General features: G+C 41.7%; 1 protein-coding gene across 1 annotated transcript in view; it reads left to right on the top strand.

The window, feature by feature from the left end:
• dlgap3 (discs, large (Drosophila) homolog-associated protein 3) overlaps positions 1-26,078 on the top strand; it is a 111,232-nt gene that overhangs the window by 54,620 nt on the left and 30,534 nt on the right. Inside the window, exon 2 of the mRNA XM_088602497.1 lies at positions 1,292-1,389. The gene's annotated coding sequence lies outside the window, so the exon portion shown is untranslated. The remainder of the gene's footprint in view (positions 1-1,291; positions 1,390-26,078) is intronic.

The following is a 26,078-nucleotide window of genomic DNA, read 5'->3' on the forward strand; positions in this document are numbered from 1 at the left end:
TGGATCGAAAGGGAGAGCACTCCCGTTGAGGGGAGAAAAGGCTCACATCAGTACTTTATAAACCAGGAATCAATCAAAGTTTATTTATCAAATGCACAACAATACAGCGTGCAGCAGTGGTCGCTGGCAATGAAATGTCTTTCCAAAGCCCGGAATTAAAATAGCTGCATCCTCTGTCTAAACAGTGAAGGTCATAAATAAAGAAAGGTTAACATCAAGAGAAGAACATTTCGCCATTCCAGCCTGCTTGATAGGTAGTGGGTAATTGATCTGAGCATCTCATCCAGCTGTTGAATGGCATTACCAACATGGCTGGGTAGCTTGTTCCACACTCCTGCAAACCTGAGCAAAGGAGTACCTCCTGCTTTCAGATTTAAATGTGCTTCCAAGTAGTTTCCATTAGTGACCTCCAAATTCAAATAAAACCAAAAAATACACTATCGTATCTGGTGGGACCAGTTCACACTGAACAAACAAAGCTGACACCAGGCCTGAGCAAAGGCTTAGTGTCAACACTGTGCTGGGTGTATTTGCACAGCCCTGCTTCTGCCAGGACCTCAGTCCCAGTGTTGCCTAAGGTGGGAAGCTAGCCAAGCCTGCATCCTGATTGTCTCATATCCTACAAAGGTGCAATGAAATGCAGCTGAAATCTCACTTATTTTGACTCTATTGTGCTCTGCCAGGAATGCCTCTGTGTGTTTAAATGGAACATACCTATTTTTGTTTCTTCATGGCCTAAGTATATACTGAACACTTGCATTGCTTTGCCTTGCTGTCCCAATCAGTATCTTGTATAAGTATCCTCTTAATCCTCTTGGTTGTAGTATGATCTTACTAATCTTTTGCTGCATTTTACTGTCTTTGGTGTACTACAGTAAACTCTGAGAAAGAGTGTCGAAAGCAGTGATTTTTTATCTTCACCCCTGCATTTAAAATTAGACAGTCCTAGATTTGTGCTAATTAACCTCCCGGAGCATCGTAGAGAAGCACTTTAGTGTGCAAGTTGCAAATTCCACGAGTAATGAATTTTAATACACCAGTCACACACTGGTGTGCATGCATATTGACTTTTGTGCTTAATTTATTTCTTTGTGTTTCTTCTATTTATTTCTAAGTGTTTTTTACTTTAACATAATTCAACCTCGAAAGCATGATTAGAGCTCATGAATGAATCATGTTTGACCAAGATGGAATTTTATTTGCAAATAAATGTTCTTTAATTTTTCTTGATACAGCATTTATGAACAGACATGAAAGCAGCTTCTCACAATGTGTTTGTGTTTCCTTACAGCTTCAAGGGGTTTCTTTGTGCGGGCAGAAGGCAGAAGCTGTTCGGCACAAGCGACACATTTGAGAGGGCATGGGGAACCGTGCCCAGGTGATCAATCAGTAAGTCCTGCAGAGTCCACTGCTCACTTCGTAGTAACTCTCAGCTCATACAGGCACTGCAAGATTATTGTTATCAAATCTTTCACAACTGCATTCTCCAACAAACAAAATGGCAATTCAAAGCTCTTTTTCATATAAAAGTTTCTGTTTGTTTGATCTTAAGATCTGAACCAAAGAAAGCTTTCACAGACACTGCAAAATAATAATTCCTTGTGACCGTGAAAGCATTTTTTGTTGCTCATTGCTCTGGGTGAATTTGTGCACAAAGCACGGGCATAAACAACTTAATTTGCTTAGTTGCGCTCAAGCCAGGAAGATACTGTGTAAATGAGGAATACAAGAGTCTCACTGTGATTTATTTATGGCTCAGTAATAATGCATAGCTGTGACATTTTTGACGTAGCCATGGTAAACGGTGGTTTTATGAATTATATATCAGTGTGTTAGTGCGATCCTTGCGTCGGCAGGCTAGAGTGGCCCCTTTTCTTCATTAGCTGTAGTCCAGCTGCACACCTTTCCCAGGCATGCAGCTGACCTTGTGTCTGACAATAAAGACATGAATGTCTCAACACACAGTGTTTTCTATTTGCCTCAGCCATCAGAAAAGATCACAGAGTATGCAAGGCACCAAAACATGAAATGCGCCATCCAGGAAAGAAAATACTTTATATTTTCAGTGCTATTACTGCTCACTAAATTGGCAGTCAAAAAAAAGAAAGTTATTTGCCTGCACGGACAAGGGTACGTTAAATCAATGGTGCCCGATCCTGTTCCTGGAGAAATGGTGTGTCATCGGATTTGATATTGCTTATATATATAACTTTAGCAGCAGAATCTACAGTTATTGAAATGTTATACTGGCCCTCCAGAACCAGGACTAAACCAGATTCAGCAGAACCAGGACCTGCACTAAAGGGTTAATCATACAACCAGGCAGTACTCCTGATCTTGGTCAGTTTGCATGTTATTTTTGCAGTTTCCCAATGGTCTTCTCATCCTCCTGTCACATATTTACTTTGTAATGGATTGGTAGCGTGAATCCTGTGTTATCACCTGTAACATGCTTTTCCCAGGCTTCCCTACTCTAGCCTGTGATTGTATCGCTATCCAATATTTGGAAAAGCAGTTATTGTGTGTTATAGTTCAGGTGGGTAGCCATGGCTATGGCCATGCCCACTCTAATCTCTCCGTCTGTGTTCTCAAAGACCGTTTTCTGAACTCATACATCAGAAAGACTACAGAAACCCAAATTATCCTGCAGCTAGGATCACACCTTCCCCCTTCTCTTAACAACAGACTACTTTTCTTATAAATTTTCTCCATTCATTGAAGGTTTCATTTCACACTTCTCTACACCTATCCTGACTTCACACCTCTTGATTGGCCTCTCTTTCTGTCCCCTGCTCCCGCCTCTCGCTCCTCCTCTCTCCCAGCCTTTGTTCTCCTGCTACATTACCTTTGCTTACTGCCCTGTCTCTCACACCTGAAGAAGGCTTCACGGCCGAAACGTGTTTTCTTTCTTCTTTTTTTCAGCATGGAATAAACCTATGGCTTGTTCCTATTGTGTGTTATACTCCCTGACTGCTCGCACTTGGGCGTTTTGTCAGACAGGGGCCTATTGCAATGATCTGGCACTTCTCATTCGAAATGAGTTACATGGCCTGCGTCAGTGTAGACCTCATTGATCATTGCTTTCAGAGAGAATTTAATAGCAATCTGAACGTACAGGCCTTGATTCATTGTAATATAAAGAGCAGGCTCATGTACATACACACACTTCTCTGCTGTAACCCTCTTGTCTTTAAAGTCAAGTAGATGTGAAGAGCTCTTCACAGTCTGCTTGTCTTTTCTGCGCAAGTGTTTTTGGAGAGGAGTAGTTAGAATGCTCCAGGCTCTTTCTCACGTGATGATAATATTCATTTTAACTACTCAGACACTCCCTGCAATTTAGTGTTGGTTCTGGGGAGGGGCTGCTCCAGATGTGAAATTTATGCCCCCCCCCCCCCCCCCACTAGATTTTGGAAAGTTACCCCTCAAGTCAAATGCGGCAGGTGAATTGAGAGAAAACCGAGTAATGGAGGCAATAAATTATTTCTTATTTCACTTCAGGATAGTTCTTTTTTCTTGAGGAGAATCAGCAAGTTTTGCGTTGAAAAAAACATCTTTGTAAGACATCCTGTGACTTTTAATTGTGTGATTGAATTAAGAGCCTCAATTACCGTTCCTAACAGAAATCACTTCTAAATTCTAAAAGCAAAACAGCTTTTGCTTGTCCATATAGCTGGCACATCTCCCCTTATGCCTCAGTTAAGTGTTCTAAGTTAAGGAATCTAAATTAAGGAACTAAACGACACCTTAATAAGGCCTTTCTCCTGTAACGTACAATGGAACTTACTAATTTGCCTGCAAAAGTAGTTGTTGGAATAATACACATATACAGTATATATATACAGTATATCACTTGAGAGGCTTTTCTCTGCAAAGGAATGTCCCAAAATAACCTTGATTATTGTTTATTATCACAATTATGAGTTGCTTAGAAGTTTCAACGCATTCAGATTAATAATATTGGAAATTCTCATTATAAGTCTTCTTTTGTCATACTGTTAGACGTGCTGTTGTGTGCATTGATGGCATATTTATTTTGGCACAAGTAAAAGCTTGTTTGCAACCCTCAGAACTTAAATATTGCGTCTTTGGATATTAAGGTTTTCCTTCTTCGTTTTTTCTAACTGATTTTAAGGCAGCGAATGAAGCCTGCCTTTTCTGAGTGCACTCCTCTCTGTCAGATCTTGCCTACGAAAGGGTTGCAGCACTGCATGAAATCGAAAAAATCATTCTTCCCTGCTCGATAACTGCCAGTGAACCTGCAGAGTTTTAAATCCCAGCACTGAGCCAAACAAAAAACAGAACATTGTAAACTGAGCATTAAGCATGGTTGACCCAGAGATGTAGAGCAGAGTAGCAAGGTGATATCGAAGTCAATCGTTAATAATAGACATTAAGAAAGGCTCTTCTTGGAGTCATAGATTCACGCTGTTGTAAATTCACAGCCACAGTGAGATTAATACACCCCCTATTTACAACTGTGTCTGATAACCCATTACCAAGGATGGGAACTCTCTCACTTTCCTTGGCAACTATCGGCTCCTCACTATTGATCTGCACCGTTTAAAAGATACTGTACGTTAATAATGTGCCATGCCTGTTGTAAACCCTATTTCTTTACAAGGCAAACACTTTGCCAGCAGTGCCAGTAATAATGGCCACAAGTTTGTAATAAAGTCAGATCGAGTGCCACTTCTTACTTTTTTTTAAATTCACCGTACACTTGACACATTCCAGTGTGATATATCAATGGCTGCCATGTGCTCACGATGTGCTCACAGTCACTTGACCTTGGACTTTTGGTCTTGCTCTTTGACTGTAACCCCCACCCAGAAAGAGACTTGTCCCCGTTTCACTTGTCTGTCTGTTAGCAGGTTCCAGGACAGGGATCAGTGTTGCTGTCACTCCCCTTGTTAGGCAAAGTAAGAAATACAGGTGAAGAATAAGAGAGGGTAGGGAGCCTGGTTTGAAATATCACTTCCTTCCCATTTTCTGGCTACTAAACATTGAGGTGGTTTCTGAAAAGTTGTCTGAGGATGCGGTGACATCTGTGGTCAGATCTGCCAAGGATACAGCTTAAGTGTGCTTGTATTGGAGGTGATAAAGCACACAGCTAGAGACTGAGCTACTCAGAAGAAAGAGAAACCCCTGTACACAGTCAGAACTCATCTGGAATTTGCTGCAATGATCTGAAAATCCTTGGAACAGAGCTCCACACAAATCTGAGTCACGATCAGACAAACACCTTAGAGAGATGGCTATGAGGGAAAAGCAGTTATAACCTCTCAGCCTGTATCTGTGCTCTGCCAGTTGTTGTACTGCCTTTGCAAATGAGGACAAGCTCATTCTGAGCATCTGAACACAGGAAAACAGAGTTAGAAACAAAAAAAACCCTTCAGTTTGTTAAGCGTGTAAACGACGGAAGAGAGTACAGAGTGATCTCCACCAAGTCCTCTTTATTTAGCTAATTTCCTGGGGGTAGAAAACAAATGCTGCATACTTTGGAAAACAAGCAATGTGTTTGTACTCTCTAAAGCCTCAAGTTATCTGCTGGCAGCCTAACTTCCTGCATATCAGATGATGAGATCAGGTCTAGGAGGTTAAATTCTGTCCTTCCACAAGAAACAGGGACCTGGATTATCAGGGAGAGAAAGCGAGAGTGTGGAGAGGGAGAGACAGGAAGATGGAATGGAAATGCTGGGTAGAATTTTCCGTTCTTTTGTCTCAACTGGGCTTCACAGTCCAACAATTACATTTCCTTACTCCTAAATGAGTTATCATTCCAACAACAGGGGGTCGGGCAACTGAGCAGAAGGGAACAAGTTGAGGATTGCATGTCAGCATTTGTCACACCTCTGTGTTCTCAAAAATGTATGTATTTTTAGTTAAAGAATGACCAATTAATGTACCACTGAGCCAGTGTACAGTATGTTGCACGGGAACACCGAAGCATTTTCAGTCCATTTGAATCTCAGAGAGATTCTGTTACTAAACCAAGAGAGCCCTGTTATTTCTCTTCTTCCTTGTAACCTGCAATGAGCTTGTCATTAAGGCCAGCATGACTCACACTGAGGCTACACAGCTTTGAAGAGGTTAGGGTTGGAGGACTGTGGGAGCAAAGAGTGCTGTGTATTATTTTCAGGTGAACGTCTTGTTTAACCGTATGAGCGCTTGTGTTGTGGTTTACTTTGCATACAGCTGCAGGTTAGTGTGTAACTTTTGTAATGATCAGCGTGCACCTGTGCCAAGGTTGGACAAATGTTTAATTTTTTTTCTGCTCAGTGTTTTATCTTTTCAGTGCAGAAACACAATTCTTTGTTGACCTTACTGCAATTTTAGCCATTTCCTATGAAGCTATTATGAACAGAATTTTGAAAAGTTCATCCTGATCTTGCTTTTCTAGTAGCATTTTAGAATGTGTTTGTGTGTTCGTGTGTTTAAATTGGATGTGTAAAAAGGGATGGATGATGTTACAGATGAGGAACAGCTGATAATGACTTGATTAGGTTTAATTGGTGAACGTGGTGGATAAGCTTCTGCACCACTTCATAATGGCTGCTCGGCGATAGTTCTGGGAGGTTTTTGAAGATTGTGGTCAAAGCGAATTTGGATGACAATCTTGTTTTCTTCTCACCCAAACTAAGCTGTGTCAACAATTCTTATGACAGGAGAAGACACTAGTGGAGGCGTTGTGTAAATTGTTAATGCTCATAATGCATATATTGTTGCTCCTATTTGTGTCTCAGATATCTTACAACATTAGTACAGCTGTGTAAGTGTAGGCACTTCACCATATTTGTAAATTTAGATGTGAGCATTGAGTGTGTGGAGAGGTCATTTGTTGTTCATTGGGATCCAGAGCCCTGCCTTTTGAGGGGGAGTTGGAGATACATAATGAGGAACACACTTTTCGATTTGTGTTTCAATTCTCTTGTGTCTGTTTAAGGGTAGAGCAGGCTACCATTCCCTCAAGGGAGAGTAAGCAGCTATGAGAGGAGGGAGCAGGAAAGAAGAAGGCCAGGATAGGTCTCCGTGACAACTCGGAGCAAACAGACACAGGTTGAGGAAGAGTCATCCTGTTTCCACGACAACAAAGCCTGGTGCAAGATGACGACGTCTCCGCTCCGTGTGTCACGCGGCCGGCCAGCCTGTGCTCTGATTTGTCTGGGGACCTGTTTGTTTGTTCATGCAAACTGATATTTTCACAACAAATGCCTCTGTGCGCTCATCCATCCCGGATTCGCGCGCCCCGGTTCGCCAACATGTGCTCCGGAGTATTGGGCGCGTTCAAGAGCCGCGCAGCCCTCGTTCTGAGCTCTGCCCCAGTTTCGAAATCTCATTCCAATGTGCTTCACTTTGAGGGAGGAAAAAAAATATCTCAAATTGGATTCTTAATCAGCTGTCTCACTGTACTCAGTAAAAAACAACTTTCTATTCACTGAAGAAACACCTTTTTTAAATAAAATGTTAAAGACATTCCATTTTAGTTTCTAATTTACTTTGAGTGCCAACTTCTTAGGAGGAGGGAGTTGTAAAAAGTGGGGCCTGAAGACTCCGCGTCACATATAATGTAATTTTGTTGCTCTGTGAACAACACGCAGTTGTTCGTTGATATTAATAATTTCTCTTGCGTCTTTCTAACAGAATTACACAGGTCCTGACATTTCCCACAGACGTGTTTCTACTTCAGCATTTGTGAGCAGAAGATATATGCATTATAGAACATTCTGAATGTAAGATTTTCATTTAAATATCTATGCTGAGATGCACAGTAAATTCAGAAATCTCTTAGATTATAAACTGCATTGCTAAATTATTTATATCCCAGTATATATTCATAGATTAATGACAGTTTTATTAATCTGGACATAACTTTACCAATGACTAATTGCTTGTAATTAGCTAAATGTATTTTATAAATAAACACTTTATACGTATATAATGAAGGTTGTTTATTGTAGGTTTATTAATTATTTGCAATGTATAAGGTGCTATTGCATCTATAAATTATTTTATCCCATAAGGAACCCTGTCACTGCCATTATCTACTGTATAAAGATCTGTCCATTTCTACACATCTGAGTGAAGCTCACCCATATGGTTCTTTTCTTGTTGTGTGCTTTGCATTCTCATTTTGTTGCCTTTTAAGCCTTTGGCATGATTTTCAAATGTACATCAAAGGATTTTAAAGTAAATCTTTTATACTTGCTATCATTTATTTGGAAAGTGCCCATCTGTTTTACATTTAGAACTGAAGGAAAATGTCTTCCCGTGGAGTGACAGCATGGTCAAGGTGAACCAGAGAGATTCTCCCCCCTTCGTTACAGAATGTAAAACACAGGATGCAAGCAGGCTGCCCCTGATGCAGTTCCCATTATGTGCTCCACACAATGCATCTTCACAATTCCAGTCATGATAGGAAGGTCAGATGAAGGGAACAAAACATCTCATTAACATACACTATTGCTGTGTCTCCTGGGCAGGACAACTGTGTTGAAAATCTGTGTAACATGATACATAAGAAATCTATTCTGACTGCACATTTACAGACTGCATTCAATGTCCTTAATGCCACGGAAAACACTGCTTAGGTTCAGGGCACTAAAATACAGTACCGGCAGTGTCTGCTTCATAATCCCTGACCAGTGTCCTCAAATTGGGGTGGAAAACACACAGGAATTTTAACATCTTAAATAAAAGAAGAAATATCTACAGGTACTTACAAAGGTTATGTTGTATGGTTCAGCTTTAAATAGTGTATTTTAAAAACAATCAAGTGAAATTCACATTTCCAAAGAACACTCGTAGATTTTTTTGGGTCCTCTTCCTCCCAAAAAGTACCCTTCCTTAAAAACATAAGAATGTTTGCAGACAGGAGGAGGACATTCTGCCTATCTATCTCCTCTGGTTGCTAGTAGGCCAGTGATCCACGGATCTCATCCAGACAGAGTAGAGTACCAGCATCAATTAAATGGCTGGGAAGCTTGTTGCAGGCCCCCCACAATCCTTTGTTTTCCCATTTCCCCTCGCAGGGATATGCAATGCAAGGATTGACTTGATCCCTGAAGCGCCCATTTCGAACTACAATCCTGCTCCCTTCTCGCTTTCTAACCTGTGGAACCTGGTGCCCAGGCACCCAGGCTTTGTGGCCGAACTACCCAGCCTTGCTTCACTTTCCTTCTGGCAGACGTCTGTCAGGTGTGCCATACCTCCCTGTTTTTGTTCATGTCACGATCGGTATCCCTCCTCTTAAGGGCACTCTGACCCTTTCGTATTTTAGTTCATTACGTGCACCTGCCCCCTGTTTGTCCGTCTTTATTTAAGGCCGGCACTCCTGCTATGCCTGGCTCAGCATCGGGAGATGGACGCCCAGTGGGTCCAGGAGAGACCCTACAGCATCAGCTTCATCACGGCGTCCTGACCATCTGAGACTGGGGCTCGGAGCGCCTGGCCTCGTTACCCTGTTTTTATTCCCTGTCCCTGTACCGGATTTTAACCATGTTTTGTCTCGTCTTGGATGGATCACCCGGTTTTGGACTTTGGACTGCGCCCCGGATTCCCTCTTTTGGACCGTCTGGATGTGTTTGCCATTGCCACGCCCCCGGAGCACCGATCATCGTAGCCACGCCCCCCTGTCTGTAAACCCGTCCTGATCCTCTTCGATCCTCCCCTGTGTCCTTCTCCATTTACTTCCGGAGTATACCGTCTGCATAGGGTCCTGAACTACACCTTTTCAGGAGCCTGGACTGGCTCCCGTTACAGTTCACAGATGTGCACAAGTGCACGTTTGTGGACTGCTTCTTATTTCTGTGCTGTTGCCTCCTGCTCGTGTGTGTGCGTGTACGTGTGAGTGAAAGAGAGTGTGTCGTCACCATCACGCTAATCTACCCATCTTCTCGCTTGAACCCATCCTGCCTTTTCCCTTTGTTTTCTGGAGGAGTTGCAACTCTGGAGGAAGGGAAAGACAAATAAACCCAATTGCTCTGCACTTGTTAAAGGCTGAACTTGTACATTATTAATGAACTCATTTGTAATGATAAAACAGCAAGAGCGGCAGGCAGCAGTCCTTCCCGATAAGAATTGCAGTGCAAATAAAACTGTCAGAAGTCTATAGGTCTCTCTCTGAGCCTGGGAAACAGAGGGTAGCAGCTTAATCCATTTGAAAAGCCATAGATGAATGGCAAACACATGTTAATAGCTGAAGGTGCCTTGAACTAGTGAGATCTGTTACACAATTACCAATAGTCTTACAGGCTTATCAGAGAAGCACTGTTGCCTATTTTCAGTACACTGGACAGAGCACAATATTAACTTTATGTCCCACGGTTCTATCATTACCATCTAGACAGTACACAGGCTGTTTGTTTTTCTGTTCTTGTAAGATTTCAGCAGTAGCTTCATGTGTGCAGGATTACATCAACTGTGTGGCTGAGTCAGTCAGAGCTGAGATTGCTGTTTCTGTTTTATTAAAATTAGTTAGGATGGGTTGCCTCATTGCCTCATCTCCGATACTTGGTGCACTATTGAATTGTACAGTACGTCACATCAGGGTAGATTTAGTCATTTAACCCATCGGCAATTAAAAAATCAGCTAGGAACCAACGAAATTCCAGAATTGGTTAGAATGGGGAACTTTCTCAGCACACGAGCCACAAAAACAAATGACCTGAGGTTAATTCCACATGGAAAACTACAAATAAAAAAGAATAAGCACAGTGTTGTGAATGCAATACAATTTCCCATGCTGGGATACTGCCCTTGTTACAGCAGTGTCTGCAGGTCTTTTCTAATAATTGATACATTTTCACATCTCCCTGTGCAATTTTTAATACTCTTCTATTATACAACAGAATGGTTTAGGATGAACTCCACAGTGAATTATAGGAGTATTATTTTAATTGTAACTATGGCACAGGCAATGACACCCACCTCCATATTCTAAGGGACACAGTTCTAGGCGTTATTAAAAAATAATTACACTATCTTTGCTTCACAGTGGCATAAATTGTGTCTCAGTATTTTTTTTTTAAACCAAGCTGGCTTTTTTAGAATGTGCTTAACCTTTTGTAAATTGTAAGTTAATCTTGTAAGAAAAGAATTAAATGTGTTGCTTAGGTATCTTACCAAATTTCTTAATTGTAACCCTTTTACTCAAGAAAGATCCTTGTTCCTTGGGTCTTGTCATGTCTGTGTGATTTCCTCTGCTTCCATTGCAGTGCATGTATGTGTAACCAACTTAGTTCACCACAATCAGATTTTATTGAAGGGCGCCTCACATCCTCTAAAGTTTCCAGCATCCTCCAACTTATTCACACAGCTACAGATACTGCCTCCCCTGTGTGGCTCTTTCTTTGGTTAGGAAGAGGTTTCATTAATATGATTAAATTTTTAAATGTCAACCCTTCATAAATGGTGTTAACAGGCAGCGTGTGTGCTTCTTAGTTTGCTTTTTCTAGGACTCCTCATTCCCATTCCTGGGGAGAGAGAATGTCCCTACGCACCCAATGCATAATCTACTGAACCTCAAGGCCAGACAAGCTGACTTCCTTTTTTCTCTTACTGGCTCAACAGTTGTTGCTGTCTGAAATATGCACTTGAATAGTCAAATCTCCTTTGACAGCATTTGGGACAGTACAAATTTGCCTTCCAAAACTAAAAAAAAATCATTCTTGTTTTTCATAGACTCTGTAATATGAAGTTCATCACTTCTGTATACTTTGGCTGTGGGGCACTGAGGGCATCTGTGTACATGTTTTGGAAATGGGTTTCCCCTTCTTTGTCCACCACTATAAACAAGGATATTCTTATACTAATTAACAATTCAGATTGTGGCCGTTTGCAGTGACAGAAACAGGTCTGGTTTCAGCCTTACCTGGATCTGAAAAGACCTGGTGCTGCACTGAGAGCCTCTGTATTCATCAATGCATCACTGTTATTACTTATCAACTACTTGGATTTGAGGAGCTGGAGATGGAGGCTGCCAATACAGTCCTATCTCACCGCGGCTGCCTCTATCGGAGCTGTCTCAAGCTGCGTAGGGGTCCTTCGGGTCGAAGCCTGAAGGGGGTACCACTAATAATTGTGTGTGAAGAGGTATTGTTGATGGTTCTTATTTTGTCTTGGGTTTTTTTTTTAAATAAAGCTAATAAAATTTGGCCCATAAAAAAGAAAATTAAACATATCTATCATTGTATGACATTTTCCAGTTAGGTTTTGCTTTCTGTTAAAGACTCGCCAGGAAAAGAGTGAGGGAGAGAAATATCATTAAGACAATCATAAAACAGGTCTTTAGATCAGTCAGGACCGCTTCGTTTGTGTGTCTATTATAACACAAACACAGTGACCCATGATTGAAAGTTACTGCTGTCCCTACAAAACGGGTTATCAAATCTCTACCAGGAAGCAGTTGGTTTTTGTTAGGATTCAGTATCTCCTCTATGATCAAACTGGGGCTAAAGAACACCAGCTATACTTTGTTTTTAACAAAAAAAACTTTTAGACAAAGAAGACACGTGCCTACATTCTGCTGTGGAGGCATTAATATTAATCACGTTTAGCATGGATTCTTGGTGACTTCAAGCCACTGTCAAAGGTGAACTGATTCCTTCTCAGGTCCACTCTCTAATTGCAGTGCAGGCCCTCTAATTGGTGTTAATTTAATGGCTGCTTCCAGAAATTATATTTTCCGTTGTTTTGCGCTGGCTTATCGACAGCAACTCCCACCACGCAGCACAGAAGAGCACTCTGCGCTAATCGAACAGGCAGCTTTCCTTCCGTCTCGGTCACTCAAGCAAAGACCTGTGATAATGTCCTGTCAGAGCCACTTGTTAATTGTGCAAAAATGATTAATTTGCCCAGCCCTCAGTCCTCCTCTACAGCTCTTAGGGAAATGTCTCCTCTTTTTTCATTGGTCATAAAAGCATCTCATTAGTAGTCCTGTTTTAATGAGCATTCAAGGTTTCATTGCTTCATATTACGCAATGTTTATGTTACGAGTTATTGAAGGCTCGTGTGTGTCAGACAGGTTAAAACTGGCAGCAGGATGTTTGGTTTTTTAATTTAAAGTGACAGCATGTTTCTTGACCGACTTGCAGCATACAGAAAAGAAATGGGCAGTAGTTCAGTGTATGGTTGTGTTTATTCCTATGAAGTGCTTCTCTGCAAGTAGTGAATAGCTAGCACATGCCTTGTGTCCGGCACCCATGAATGTGCTACAATATATGTAAGAGTGTGAATCCAGAACCCAGCTTGGAAGCTGTACAGAGAGTCAGTGTTTAATCGCCTGTTATTGAGTTCCCAAAGCTCACTTCAATGCACTGCTAAGCCTGTTAGCATCTTCAGAAGCCTTTTACAGCTGAGTATCACATTGCTGTAGGAAGGCATAATAAATTAGAGCAAAGACACTGTGAAAATCTACAGCATCTCACACACAGGCACTCACATGTGGCAAAGGTTACTCTGCTATCACTGATCCTAGTCAAAATGCCAGGATCTGTGCTTCAGACTGATACAAATGCCATTTGTTTCCTGCACCTGATATTCAATCTTACAGTCTGCTGTCCGTGCATTGCTCAGTCCTTGCTCAACAGCTGTCTGCTTTAATTCCATCTCTGGTATAATATGAGGCTGCTATCCACACCCCAGTGCTCTAATCACGCACTCTTTTATTAGTGTCAACCTCAGTTTCATTCAGCGGAGTTCTTTTGTGACTATTATTACATCGAGAAATAAAGTGCTTCCTGCCACTCTGAGGGCGAGAGCTCTAAACTGGGCTTGACTTAAACAAATCCCGTGCCTTCTGCACTGCTGTGCAGCAGTCGAACCATTGAGCTGCTGAACACATTGTAGCACAGCATGCTTAACATCGATCTATTGGACAAACTGAAACCCAGGCATTCTAACTCTGTGCAGCAGCCTTGCACTGTAAAACTGAGCTACGGAACACACACTAACACAGAACTTACTGAACACCCTGAAGCCAAACATTCTAACACAGAACTTCTGAACACACTGCTAACCCAGCACTGTAACGCTGAGATATGAAGCTCCCAGCAGCCCTGCACTGTGACACAGGCTGCAGAGCAGAGTGCAGGCCAGCACTAGTTACTCTATTCTTGTTTATGTCCCTGCTGCAGCTCACAGTGATGACCTCCAGATAAATTGGATTTCATTCCAGATGCAGACAGGGGAGGGAGCAGTTCTGACATCAGGGGAGGGACTAAACAATTTAAAGCAGAATTACAAAATTCTCTCATGTGCTGCACAAAGCTCCTGTTTTTATCCTCCATTTTCTTTCTTTAAAAGGAATAAAGGTTTCTATTCATGTTGGAAATTAGCAACTTACGCTAACGTATTAATATCCACGCCTTCTTTTTTGTGGGAATGGCTTTGTAATACATTTTTCATCAACCCACTAAAAATGTATTGAGTCATTGTGATGTTTCTATAATAAATCATGTGGCTTTCATATTTATGAGGTTCCTGTTCAATTAGAACAGAAAGGAATCCATCCATCCATTATTCTAACTGCTGTATCCAATTTAAGGGCATGAGGGAGCTGGAGTCTTTCCCAGCAAGCAACGGGCAGAAGGCAGGATACACCTTGGATGGGATACCAGTCCATCACAGGGCACACACAAACTATGAAGGATCCTTTCTTACCTTGAAGTGCAGAGTTCTGAAAAAAATATATCCAATATGATTAAAAATAATCATCATAAAACTTGATCATTGATCTTACACTGTCAGAGGTCGAAGGTTAGGTCCACATGCGGTCAGAAAAGGAGACATTAACAAAAGCACCTTATGTCACTCGCCAATTAGTGCCAGAAAAATAGAATCTGAAAGATAGATCTGCTATCCCTGCAATTCCATTTCTTTTCATGGCTGTTTAACTTTTCTTTAGGAAGCTGACCCTTATTTTACACATTGTGGAATCTGTGTCACATCTGATCCTAGCACCAGATCCAATCGGATTTACAGGAGGAATTTTGTATGTATTTAGGAAAGTTGGGAAAGTAATATCAGTAGGTCTCTGGGTGGGCTTTTGAAGGGGTGTACCATATCCACAGTACTATTTTTAAATCATGTGGGATACCTACACTGGTGTTTTCTTGGTTTTCTCAAGATGCCTGTTTACCCTCACGTCTTCAGCAGTGTGCTGTTGCAGCTCAGTCTTCAGATCTCTTCATGATTGCTTTGCTGTTCTGGGGGGCTGCAGGTTGAGGCTGGGAATCTGGTCCCCTTCTTTCGGACGGCTGCTGAAATCCCACATGGGAATATGGCCGCAGTGCTGGGACAAACAAAGTGTGGAAGGTCCCATTCTGCTTAAATGGGAATAGAGGCTCTGCTGTGTTGCTCTCAGCCACTTCAGAGCAGCGACCGAGTTGCGACTGAGTCTGCACTGGTCCATCACCCATTGAACATTTGGCTCATAACAAATGTACACAGAGGGTTAGTGTCATGGAGGAATTAAATATACTCAGAGGTAGCTGAATGCACAAAAATAAGTGGCAATGTGCTGGTCTAAAAACCAGGCCTGCTTTGGAACAAGGGGTGTGGGAGTTTAGCAAGCTGCTCCCTCCCGTAGTGTAAGACTGTCAGGTGCCACTGGTGTGTGACTGCGTTAAAAAAGCACCAAGAGCCTTCAGTCATGATACCAGCTGCTGCAGGAATGTCAACTCGGTGACGTACCTGAGCTGGACAGCTGCATGAATAAAAACATGTGAAGGTTTAGGCTGAAAGTGCCTGGTGTCTCATTGCAGAAATGCAGCTGAATAACATAATGTAGAGGCTTCAGTTGCAATTTCCACAGCTGTTTCGCTGTTTTTTTTAAAAAAAATTCCTCTCCTTGTTCTTGTTTTACTTTAATGTATTTTTTCCTCCTTATGAACTGGGTCATCACATTGAAAACTGGCGGGCAGCATGTGTAGGAAAGCTTGTGCATGTCCTAACATGGGGTGGCCACCTTACAGTGACACAAAAGCAATCATCTTTGTATTATATGCTTTTATGAAAGCTGAACAGGATATTAAGTGGCTTAAAAATCACAAGACAATGATAAAAAGATGATTATCTGCTGCTCCTGTCACGGATTCACCGGACTCACGAGGGGCTGTGTCTCCTGTCGGTGGCAGTGATGCGCGGAGACTTTTTCAGGATAAAGCCTGACGTTGTGAGTTTCCTGATTCTGCTGCCGCGGCAGTCGTCTTATCTTGGAAAGCAGTAGTGCCCCCCTCTCCTCCTTGATCTGAGAAATGTTAATGAGTTTTACTAAGTGTTGAAGGCAAATTCTGAACAGCCCCCACATGGGAATCTTACATGATACTGAACAAATACGAAGAGTGAAAGGGGGCCTACAGATAGAGATGGAGAGACTGTGCCGGTCTGTGTCTCTGAAGGCTTCTTGCACAGAATCGGAGGATCTCAAAACGTGACAGCTAAGCTGCAGGAGAATGTTGTTTTGGTTGTTTTCTTCCCCGTTTCCATTCCGGAGTCATGCTGGGATATTGCTCATCATGATTAATAGACCAGCTCAATTAGGAATAATAGCAAAGGCAAACAGATAATGTACAGAAGGGTGTGCAAATCTGAAATGTGCACAAGAAAGAACCCCAGATTCCCTAACAGGCAGCGTCAGTAATTAGTCTCGGAATAAAATGATAACGAGACGAGCAGCACAGCTGATGGTACAGACAAAAGCAGACGCTGAAATATTCATTGCTCAACTGGACCACTTTTGTTTCAACAGAGGGCTTTGTAAATGCATCTCGTGGTGCAGAAAACTGATATTTCTTTATTAATTGTTCTCTTCTGCTGCAAGGCCAAAGTGATGAGGTGACAGCTTGCCGTCTCACTCAGAGAATTTCCTCTGGGTTTGTGACTGTGTAAGTGGCTGTGTCATAGTGTTTTGGGATGGTAGTTTTAACTCTGGGGTCCGTCTAGCACAGCTGCAATAGCAACTCCATTCCCTCAGCACATCTGCAAGACGAGCCTTCAAGCTGCCGTTGCTTTGGTATGTCCATTTCCAGTCGCTCTGGTGCAAACCACTGATTCATCAAACCATTCTCCTAAATGCATGCCAGTAGGAAATTCTTCTCTATCCCTATATCACCACTTCACATTTGTTTATGATTTAACGTAGAAGAAAGCAAGCTCCTTCTCCACACAGAAGCTGGGAGTAATTCCTTAAATGCCCAGAAATTTAAAAATTCCAAGTCTCTCAATTTGTTCACATCCACCCCTCTGATATAGTATGTGATGGTTTGCTGTGCCTATATCGTGCATGTGCTTTCATGATCTGAGTCTAGCTTTTTTTATACTCTATCCTTTATTGTGTTTTAAACATGACATGACCAATTTTTACTACACATTACATTGTTTCTCCCAGAATGCACAACAGTCACCTTCTGAAGGGAAGTGTACAGTTAGTGTAGCTGCTTTCACAACCTGCAGTTCCATCAGATACAGATCAGAGACACACAAGCTTTCATGTTTCAGTGCAGAGCATTTGCAAGATATATTACAACCTTGTTTCGCATATCAGAATACGAGCCCTTTATTTCCTTCCATTAACACACCAGGGGCCTCTCAGCAGAAAACAAAGCCATCAGCACTGTAATCTTCTACTTATTTTCTAACATTGGCGTGTTTTGTATTTTATTTAATCAGTGTTATTACTGGGCATCCCTGTCCTGCACTCCTGAACACCACAGTGCTGTCTGTGCACGGAGTGGCGGTCAGTACATAACTACATAACTGTTCTGTGAATTATATATGGATCACTTATGTCTGCTGACTCAGGACCTGCTGGAAACTAGACCACCCTCTGTGGGCATGTGATCATGTGACAGTGGTGTGCCGTGTGGTGCCGGGGGGGATCAGTAGGACCAGGCTGGAGAACGGAGCACGTTGTGTCACTGGTGTCAGGAGCAGACACTCGTGGCCTCACAGTGTGACCCACTTCCCCCCGGCTCCTCAGAAATATAGAAATCATTGTGGGGGCACAGTAGGATACACATTAAGCCTTCTGAAAGACAGAAGTGCATCTGTCTGCCACTTTTTAGCCAGCAAGTTTAAACTGGCAGTTTAAAATGGATCAGGCTTTTTAATCTCTATATTTGAGTGGAGGAGCAGTACAGATGACTTCAGTACTCATTGCCAAGGGACGTTTCATCAGACTTTAGCTATTTCTGTCTTTCAGTCCTTCTATTTTTAAATCCAGTTTTTAGAACCTTTTTAATAGTTGGATTTTTTTTTATATAAAGGGAAGCAGTTTCATTCTTCTTTGGCATTAACAATATGTTTTGATCTATACTTTACTCAAAGCTGACCCAGAGCTCACAGCATTTTTGAAAGATATGCCAGAAATGTTTCATTGTTTTCTTTTTATAAAGCTTTGTTTCTGTACTCATGTATTTTTAATACAGTGAGGACCTTTAGGACTTCCAGGTGGTCTTTGATAACAATGCTCACACATTACCAAACCGGCCAGTTGGGTCGAACAGCCCCCTCTCATTTCTAACCTTTCTTACATCCTGTAGATAAAACAATAATATCCCAATCACATGTAAAGCAAATTGTGTTTTACCTGTTCAAAATAATTTACATCTTTAACTAATAAAGTTAACTTTAACTAATAATGCTGCTGCAGTTTTCACTAGCCAGAAGCATTCTGACATCTTAATAACTGGGTATAAAACACTCTTCAGTCACGTCTTTTAAAAATACATAACAAAAATGTCTTAAGCCTTTGCAATGTGGGTACAGTTCTTGCATCTGAACATCTGTCAGGAGAACAGCCACAAAAATGAGGCTGTTTGGCTCATCGATCCCATTGGGCAGTTAGTAGCTAATTAACTCACAGCACATTGATCTAACAGTATCAAACCATACGCATAACCCAACTGGGACCTACTGGTACTGTCGTAAAAACTTTGCTTATAACATTTGGTCTCCAATTAACAAACCACTGCCTTCCAGCAACATTTGAAAATGCTTTTACTTTGCTAGTCAGTATTCACTTTAAGTAAAGTGCTTTTTGGTAAACTCCCTTTTACCTTGTGGGCAGGAGATTACTGTTTTTCTTTTTGCAAAAAGCAGTCTAAATGATCAAATTATGTTTTATAATACCATGTCTTGGTTTACTGACTTGTTACAGGACTGTTCAACAGCAATGCATTATGTTTAAAATACAATTTTGCAAAACCCTGCTTAGTGTAATAAAGACAGAAATCATTACTGGTTCACGAGTGATATACAAACACATTAACTATTACGCATCAGTAGCCTAACACAAGATATCCATCTTCAAAAACACCCTTAGCAAATGTGAAAAATGTAATAAAGAACAGCTTACTTATAATGAAAGGTAAATAGTCATTAATACTTTGTTTTTTATTTCTGTTGCATTAATGGCCATTGTAAATGGAAAAGTCTGTGCAAACATATTATATTAGCATTTATAGTAGGTCTATATATGTTGTGCAGATATGAAAATTAAGCACTATAAATTAAATAAAACATTTATACCAGAAATGGCAGATTTTCAACTTAATGAAGCATGCATTTCACGTCTCATTTAAGGTACTGAATGAAACTGATGACTTTGATTAATTAGTTCAAACACTGATTCATTATTCCAATTAAAATCCGACTGTCATTTTTTGTACTTTCCATAAATTCTACACATACCAAACAGCTCTGGCAGCCAACAGAAAACCGCTTGGGCTCCAGGAGTGGGAATCATGGCGTTCCGGCTGTTAAAGGCATATCATAATCACCAACTCATTACAAAATTACCTTTTTGTGCTCCTTGACACGTAAATCATATGTAATGGGGCATGTTCCGATAATTAAATGTGTTCAGCAGTCAGTAGCACATTGATTTGATTTGAAATGTTTTTCAGAGCATGCAAAGGCCAACGAGAGAAGCATTTCTTCTTTCTATTGATTGAGCTCATTTTCCTCTGCGGTTGATTTAATTGAAAAGCTGCCAGAGAGTGTGGAGTTGTCCTCATGTACACAGATAAAAAAGACTAGAGGGCTCTTGTTCCTCCAAGATCTCAGTACGCTCTCCTCTTTCAAGCCCTTCAACTCTCCCAAATCAGGTTCAAAGCTACCCTAAGCTCATGGGCACAAATTAGCTTGGAGGTTAGGAAAAGCCACAATATAATGTGTTGTTTTCATTTTAGCATTTCATGAAGCTGAAAAAGATAAAGCACATAGTTAAAAAAGAGAAAGAGGAAGGAAGTGAAGTGGGGAAGAATACTCCTGTTGCACCACAAAGAGCATCACGCTGACTGCAAACATTTGTGCAACGTTACATTGAGTTGTTCAGGACAAATGTACTCATCTTTAGTTAGTGTCTTAAACTGTCCTCTGAGAAGACCAAGAAGGGGACACACTATATAAAAAATGAGTTTACCACTAGCAGTCAGCTGGACAAATCAGAGAAATCTGTGTCCCAGGAATCCCTCATAAATCTTTTTGCTGTAGGCATCTGTCACACAGTTAAAAGGATGGACCACATCACCTTTCCTGGGCGCTCACTTCATGTCTTAAACCATAATCATGGTCCTTAGGGCTGTTGTACAACAGGGTTTCTAGAGTAGGTCTGTTGAAACTACCCACAGCCTGAGAACTGTGGAGAAGGGGTATGTAGGTCTAATTAATTTGACTGGCACTTGCCTGGTCCTAACTGTTGGACGACTTTAGAGACATTGAAAACACGCTGGTCTGCAGTCCTTTGGGGTGTAAGCTGGTGACCTTTGATGCTGAGTAACCCTTCCAGTAGAGGTCAAGGCTTGAAGAAGAGGGGTACACAGGATTTCCTCTGCTGTGTGCAGTCACGGCTTTGGGTACGATCTGCAGCTTCTCCAGTGCCCCAGCACTGCACGGGACTGAACACCGTCTTTGGGAGTGATGTCAATGTAAGTCGAATCTATGAGGCCTGTTGCAATCCCAGAGTGGCCACTGGGGGCAATGCCTGGATCGATCTGTATCGGTCTCCGTCATGTTGAAAGGTCTCTTTAAAAAAAACCTAACCTTTCACGTCACGAAAGTAAAAAATTCCTAAACGCTTTGCTTCCCAGGGAGAATTTCTTAAGAGTAGTAAGTAGTCTTGTAATAACTTAATCAGGGAGGCAAATTTCATTATCATGGTGATTGCTATTAATTAAATTATTTAAATAGTGCTGGAGTGACTGATGAGCTGCTCCCCTTGATTAGATATTATTTCTCCATTCAGCACGTGGTCTACCCAACCGTTCTGAAAGCAAAGCACCTCAGAGTTCTTCTGCTTTGCTCTTAGTCCCAGGTTGACTTGCTGTCCAGCATTAGCCCCCTCCTCTCTCTCAGCACTGGCACAGATGAAACAGTGGCCTCTGCACATTAGAAGTGCAGGGCTGCGCCTACTAAGCCTTTGAATAATGTTATGTACGCTGCAGCAGCAACTAAGTCCCTGAGAGGCATGATGATCCCTCACACAGCCCATTCATATTAATGCCTCTAGCTGACAGCTGCTTAGGTAAATGCAAGTGACGGAGAGGCCTACAGCATTGATGGCAACATGGTTCCTGCAGAGATGGAACATTTAAGCATGTAGAAGGACATATGCACACTACTGTATATACGGTATGTATGTGATGCTGCTCTTCATTAAGTGGGCAGCTGTGAAACTGGGCCCTGGTTTTCTTTTGAGCTTCTCCTGGGTTCTTGGCTGTAGTGATAGTGCTGTGAATGATCAAGTTCATATGAACGGTTCAGAATTACCGCTATACCAAATATGCTGAGAGTTTGGTTATAGCCAATACTCTTCCTCCGTGTGTGTGTGCCATAGTTGTGTATCTGTGAATTTGTTTCTGCCATTTTATTTTATTGATAGATTCTTTAATTTAATGGCGGTTCTGGAGAAGAATTTAATAGTCAGGTTATTTAATATTTTAAATTAATGAATCATTTCTCATCCTTGTCTAAGAAATACCACGTCTACAGTATGCATGGAACCAGATTGAGAACTCACGCCTGTGCCCATAATCCTGAGTCATTTGAGAGAATTTCGCAGTCCAACCTCTCCCCTAGCTTGCAGGGCCCGAGGCCAGCTCTGTTACATCAGATGGATGGAGTGTTTGTAATGGTTATTGCCACGACATGAATTCTGTTTGATCCTGGCCTTGGGTCAGTTCACTGAAGGATCGACTCCCTGGCCTGAGTTTGGATTTGCTTCCAAAGAAAATGGAGGCCAAACGTCTGACACGATCGAAATGAGCAGATGGATCAAGTGCATCAGGAGCAGAGACAGTGCATCCCCTGGGGGTGGCAGCTCTTCCGCAATGAAAGAGAAGATTAGCTGCTTCCTTTCATCTTTAAAATAGTTTTGTTTTTCTCATACTCACATCGTTCATGAAACATGAAAGGTGAGCCTGTGAATATAAAATAGGGCCTTCTTCTGTCCACGTCAGTGCAGCATGTCCTGACCTATAGAGCTGTGGTACTGGGGCAGGGAGCAGGGGGGCCTGTCTGAGCAGACAGCTCTGTGTGACGCCCTGTCCAGCAGCCCCTGTCTCTGCAGATGCAGGAGATGAAAAAAAAAAGGTTTTGGAGAGCAGGAGTGACAGTTGTGTTCACACAGCCAAGAGTTAGACATAGAGTTTATTCTTTTCATTTAATTTATGTCATGCTTCACAGTTGGCATCTGAGAAGTTTGTTTGTCTCAGTTCTTTTTTTATCATAAAATGAAATTACAACTTCATGGAGGCTCGAACTTTCTTGAGCGTAATTACCTGGGGCAGATTTAGCACTATAAAACGCACACTTGAGAGTTACAGAGGAAAAGCATCGGGGTTTAATAAACTGTTATGTGACCTAGTTCTGCTGAAAATCTAGCTGGGTGTGCAGAGCTACAAATATTTACTTGGGTGTTTGAGTTGGAATACCCAACTCATTTGCTGTTATGGCCATGTTTATTTAAGAAAGCTGAGCTACCTCTGCTAGTCCTACAAATTGCTTAGTATCAAGAGAATTGACATGATGCTGTGCTGGTTTTCAGAGGCATCTTTTCAAAAACATACCTCAATTAGGGGAGTGGGAAAAATACTGTATTTTCCTGCCTAGATAGGGTCTTCAGTGGACTTCTTTTGGATGTCTGAGCTCCTTATGAGAGGAGGCTTTTCATCTGGTGTGGCTTAATAGCTAGTTGATCCAACGATCTCATCCAGCCGTTTCTTGACAAAAGCTAGGGTTGCTTATAACAGATTCCCACAGGCCATTGGCTAAAGAGGTGCCTCCTGCGTTTTAAATGTATTTCCACATAGTTTGCACTTATGTCATTCTGGTTTGTGTTTTACCTAATATTCTGAAGATGTCTGGATTTAAAATCAGAATTACACAGTGGACAGAAGGCATGGGGAGTGACAATGTGAAATGACATCATATTTGCGCAGCAGTACTACATAATTAAAGTGGTCAATGCAAGTCAAATGCCCAAGATGGAGCTTGAACCTGAGACACTGAGATTAAGTCTCATGCTGTACTGACTGAGTAAGCTTGAGCACAGACAGGGAATTGATCTTACAGGAAAGGATGCAGATACTTCCAGTGCTGCTGTTGGTGTTTTCTCTATCATACTTCATTTGTTATCCTCCTTTTTATCTAAATTGAATTTTGGCCCATTACATGATAATGAAGAGCAGAGTTCTCCTCAGAACTTGCAGCCAGAGTCCATTAATGCTACCTAATGGACTTACAGCTGAACAGATTGAGTTCTTTTTTTCACATCTAATCCTTGAAAACCTTTTGCTTTTTTAAGAAACCTGTCTTTACTGGCCTGATCCTGAGCCATTAGAAGCTGTATAAAATGAAGTTTGCAGCTTTCCAAATTTCTGTATTTTGGGAGTTTACGTTTTGGTAGTGTGCTGTTCACCCCGTTGTTGACCCATTCCTGTTTGGCATAAGAGGCATTGGTTAGGAGTGCTTCTCCAAATTCCAACTGACAGTAGTTTGTACCTTAAGAGTAAATAGCCTATCTGCAGTCCCTAAAGCAGTCCGTGAATCGCATTAGTACCTCCACAACAATGAAATAGCGTGCTCCTAGTCTGCAGTTGCAGCATTGACTTTGTTGTCTTAATTCCCAGTGGAACACAACACAGTCCTTCTGGGACACAGTGTGGCAAATGGCACATATTCAGCAGACTGACCACAAGATCTAGGGAGAAGAGGTTAATATAGTTAAAATCCTGCGAAGACATTGTGGAGACCAGGATCCCTCTCTCTGTAGAGCTCCAGTCCAGGATTTATCACAACCCTGCTCCCTAGAACACACGCCCTGACAGTTTTTGCTCTTCAACGGCACATCAAAAGACAGATCTACCAGTTGCCGCGGAGACCACTGACAGCACTTGATCTGCTCTCAGCCCATCACAGTCATGTGAGAGAATAAGTAAATTAATAAAGATCATTTCTTGAATAACGTAGATTACTGAAGCAGTACCGGAGTCTGTCTTACAGTTCCTTGTACTCTTCACTCCAGTACGGGTCCTTATTGACCAACCTGCCCTGCACTCAGGCTCTTGGTGGCTCTGTGGTTCTCCATGGTTCGTCACTGACCTTCTAGCATCTCTGTCTCCACGATCTTTGCACATCACATGTAATGAAGTCAGGATATGTGCATGTGGCAGGGCAGTGGCAGGGCCATTGACTGACTGACTCCTGTGTTCTCTGCACACACCAGAGCAGCCACTCCTGGGACTTACCTCCAGCTAGAAAAGCTTCATAATTTTGTAAGTAGTTTTCAATATTTGTTTTCCAGGTACAGTTCTGAAAACTGGATTTCTTGTAAGCTGGTTTATTTCCTGCGTTATCTGCTCAACACAGCCAGCTTATTTGGCACCTTGGCTAACTCATTAGTTGCTGCCTTGTCACAGTGCAGGAGTTTAAGGGGGGTGGGGGCTCTTTTGTAACACCTTTGTTTTGGGAAGGCAATGCCACGTGTGGTTACAAATTGGCCATTGCTCTGTCGCATATTAGGCAATATAATCTGTCCTAATCAAGCCCACCACAGGCGTTGCAATCTAATCTGCTCCAATCAGACTCCCTCTGCCCTCCAGGTTTCTCTGTGAAATCACTCCATGAACCATATCCCGTGTCTTCTGGCCTCTTTGTCACAGGTCTTTCTCTCTAATACTCTGCATGACTGCTGCTGTGTATTGGTCTACAGCTGTTGTTCTCTTTTCGTGAGCCATTTTGAACAAAGGCATCCAAAAGCAATGTAAATAATATCTTACAAAACCAATTAATCAATTAATTGATGTTAAGCATTTATATAACCTTACATGGATCAGCTCTATATCAAAGTAAGAGGCAGTGGCTCTAGCTAGAACAAGTACTTATTTAAGAAGAGACATGGGGAAAAGTCCACATTTATAACACAAATCATAAAGCCACACAGTCATCAAGATCACCACAGTGTTCATGGCTCTGATGAGCTCTTAATCTTTTTCCTTTTTATTCTTCTTATACATAATTCTTAATTCTAATTATTCTGATGCTGGAGTCACCAAGAGCACACAGCACTGACACAGACACAGGCAGTGGCCAGTAGGAGTGGGCAGGGCTCTGGATTGGAACAGGAAAGTTGTGGGTCCAAAAGCCTGGTAGGGCCCTGCTGTCATCCCCTTGAGCAAGGTAATTCCCTCAGTTTAATTTAGTGAAATACCCACCTGTGGAAATGTCAGCTTTTTGGGAAAAAAAAGCATCAACACACTAAATTAATAATAATGAATAACATGCAGAGAAATCATGAAAATAAAACATGCAAGCTCAGGAAATTGAATAATAGCAGAGCTTTGATCATGCTGACAGCTTGGGGCTATATTCATATAACGTTTAAACACCACACTCAGTTTACAGCTGTTTGTTTTTCTTCTGGCTAATAAAAAACAACCCAATGAAGTTGTAAAGTGTCATATAAATTTTAAGGGGGGTAATTTAAGGTCCCCTTGAAGGCCCTTTAAAATGCATGCTTTTATTTTGTAATATCAGGAGCTGGTTCTAAAGAATGTTACAATCCTTAAGGCAAAAAAAGC

Source organism: Lepisosteus platostomus, chromosome 13, assembly GCF_059453375.1.
Source record: "Lepisosteus platostomus isolate fLepPlt1 chromosome 13, fLepPlt1.hap1, whole genome shotgun sequence".
Classification (NCBI taxonomy): Eukaryota; Metazoa; Chordata; class Actinopteri; order Semionotiformes; family Lepisosteidae; genus Lepisosteus; species Lepisosteus platostomus.